The sequence below is a fragment of the Dendropsophus ebraccatus genome, chromosome 8 (assembly GCF_027789765.1).
Source record: "Dendropsophus ebraccatus isolate aDenEbr1 chromosome 8, aDenEbr1.pat, whole genome shotgun sequence".
Classification (NCBI taxonomy): Eukaryota; Metazoa; Chordata; class Amphibia; order Anura; family Hylidae; genus Dendropsophus; species Dendropsophus ebraccatus.
Window position 1 is genome coordinate 11,352,863 of NC_091461.1, and position 3,599 is coordinate 11,356,461.

Below are 3,599 nucleotides of genomic sequence, written 5' to 3' on the forward strand. Positions count from 1 at the left end.
TCCCGGACGGAGCGCATACGATGTGTATACGCTCTGGCCGGGATCCTATAGAAGGAGAGGCAATGTATATATTCGTGCAAAGTACGTCCGTTGTTGCCAATTGCAACAATTGCTGTACTTTTAGGTAGTGTAAACATAGCCTATATCTGGGCACTATACACTATTCATCTGGGCACTGAATAAACTATTTGGCAAAGTTTACACAAAGTTTTCCTTTCCTTTGAAATTACATCCGTCATTTTGAGTTTGAAATGACGGAAGTTATTTCGCTGTCTGGCCTCCCCTTAGTGCAATGACGGCTGTTGGTACATTATTCTAGTTTGGGTTACTAATTGGACTTTAATTGTGTCTTTAATTGAAAAGTCCATTGAATTTAGTAGTAAAAACAGTGAAAGGACGGGGACAAAAGAAACACTGTGTGAACAACTAAAAAATGAATTCTGGTGTTTGCAAAAGACGTCTGAAAATAATAGACATGATCATTATTTTGACGTCCGTGCAGACAATGTCCTTTTATACATTGCAATACACTCTATACACTATATATCTGGGCACTACTGTATATACACTATTCATCTGGGCACTTTATACACTATATATCTGAGCACTATATACACTATGGGGAGGATTTACGAAGCGTACGCCAGAGGAGTACGCCAGGGAGAAGGTGCAGATTTGCCCCTCCTTCCTGATGTAAGCCTCACGTATGCCCGACTTGCCCAATGGGCGGGCTGGCGGAGCTTGGGGGTATGTGATAAGGCGATGAGGAGGCTGCTCGCAGGCGCAAATCATGACGCAAATCTACACCTGCTGGAAGCAGGTGTAGATTTGGTACATCAGGCGCAGATTCGGCCTACGCCGAATCCTGACGGGGGGAAAGGGGGCGGGCCTTATATAAGACCGGCGTACTTGTACGCCGGTCTTCATAAATCCCCTCCTATATATCTGGGCACTGTATACACGATATATCTGGGCGCTAAATACACTATCTATCTGGGCACTATATATACTATTTATCTGGGCACTATATACATGATTTATCTGGGCACTGTATACATGATATATCTGGGCGCTATATACACTATTTATCTGGGCACTATATATACTATTCATCTGGGCACTATAAACATGATTTATCTGGGCACTGTATACACTATATAAAGCCTTTATGTATTGTGGAGCAAATCCTTTTGAGCCCTACCTGGGATCCTTAATGACGGCCATTAAAATAAAGTGAAATTTCCCTATTTTAAGGGACCCTTTGCCGCATGTTCCCTGCACATTCCCTTATAACAAGGACTTAGCACAGAATTTGGCTCCTGAACGCACCGAGAAATGAATCATGACATTGATAATTTCCCTTTGCCAGGTTAGACCTGTTGTATAGATGAAGCCAGAGATATATTCCATCTTAGAGCTGCCATGTCCCATAGTAACTGTGCAGCCTCACATGCCTAAATCTCTTCTCTAAGTATCTATAATAAAATCCACTCTATTAATTTAACAGGGAACGGTCCGGAGCTGGAACAGTATAGTCGCCTTTATTAAGTGCACGTGCATAATCAGCCGGCATTAAAGGCAGCGACGGAGATGATTACTTCTCTTGTTCTCTGCAGAACGGGGCTGACAAAAAAGGAAAGAATAAAAAAAGACTCCAAATCTGCATATTTATGTTCTGAAAGGGCTTCTAATATCCTCCCCCTCCCCCGCCGCACCCAGAGCAATGGGAAGGATAGCAATGTCATACTCACAGCTCAATAACTTTTTTGGTAGATTAACTATCCCGATGTCCCCCTCCTCTGAGACCTGACGGGGCAGTATGGGCCGGGGAGGTTAATGCTTCTTCATAGGAATATATATGACCAATCTTTTTTATTAAAGGTCATATATAATGAGTCATTCCTGTATTCATAAAACTTCGGCATTACCATCCAAACATCCTCTATATCATCCCTTAAGGGCATGCTAGATTATGGGATGGATAGAATGAATAGATAGGAGACAGATAGATAGATAGATAGATAGATAGATAGATAGATAGATAGATAGATAGATAGATAGATAGGAGATAGATAGATAGATAGGAGATAGATAGATAGATAGATAGATAGATAGATAGATAGATAGATAGATAGGAGATAGATAGATAGGAGATAGATAGATAGATGATAGGAGATAGATAGATAGATAGATAGATAGATAGATAGATAGATAGATAGATAGGAGATAGATAGATAGGAGATAGATAGATAGATAGATAGATAGATAGATAGATAGATAGATAGATAGATAGATAGGAGATTTGCTTTGCTTGAAAATCCCATCTGCCCTAGGGGAGACAATCAGCATGTATGGGTGTATGTGATCGGCATGGATGAATTCATACCCAGATCAGGAGAGAGGACCTTCAAATGGATTAATTAATTAAACCATAAGAACATCCCCCTAGACAATAACACTGCCAGCACCAGCTTGTGTTCTTCCAGCAATGACTGCAGGGGGGGTTGTTCTCTGATGTTTCTTTCCTGACGCACCAACATTTATTCATATGGTGAACCAAACAATGTGACTCATGAGAAAAGTGGAGAAGACAATGCTTTAGCAAGTAGCAGAGAATACAAGTCTTTACTAACTATCTAAGAAGACAACCCTTCACCAACCAGCAGAGAAGACAACCCTTCACCAACCAGCAGAGAAGACAACCTATCACCAACCAGCAGAGAAGACAACCTATCACCAACCAGCAGAGAAGACAACCCTTTGCTTATTATCGCACAAGACAACCCTTTACCAACCATCGGAAAAGACAACCTTTCACCAATCAGCATAGAGGACAACTCCTTACTAGAGATGAGCGAACCTGGAGCATGCTCGAGTCCATCCGAACCCGAACTTTCGGCATTTGATTAGCGGTGGCTGCTGAAGTTGGATAAAGCCCTAAGGCTATGTGGAAAACATGGATATAGTCATTGGCTGTATCCATGTTTTCCAGACAACCTTAGAGCTTTATCCAAGTTCAGCAGCCGCCGCTAATCAAATGCCGAACGTTCAGGTTCGGATGGACTCGAACCCGAACCCAGTTCGCTCATCTCTACTCCTTACTGATCATCAGAGAAGACAACCCTTTGCCAATCAGCCGAGAAGACAACATTTTACCAATCGTCGAAGAAGACAACCCTTTACCAACAACAGAGTGTATATGGGTGCTGGTGCGGAGGAACAGAAGACTGACTTCCAGTAATAAAAATAGAACAGCTTTACTGAGCAGTCTCTGAAAGGAATAAAAAAACTTGGCAGCAATAGATAATCTTTGTACAGGCGTTAGTGCCTCACTTGGTCTGTGCTACGGAAATACTTGGAAGAGCAGAATATAGTAGAGGTAGTTGTAGCAGTGTTGTAGTGCTGAGAGTCAAGTGGAGCATGTAGAGAAAAGGAGTTTCTCAAGGGAGTCCCAACCCAATGTAGTACTTGTACTCTGCCAGAACTTTAGAGAGATACTTGAGAGTAAGAACTTTACTTGTACCTATGTTTAGACTAATGTCTGACCACTTTCTGCCCTACAGTTTTGAGCTACTCGTCCTACTAGGGTGATACAAGCT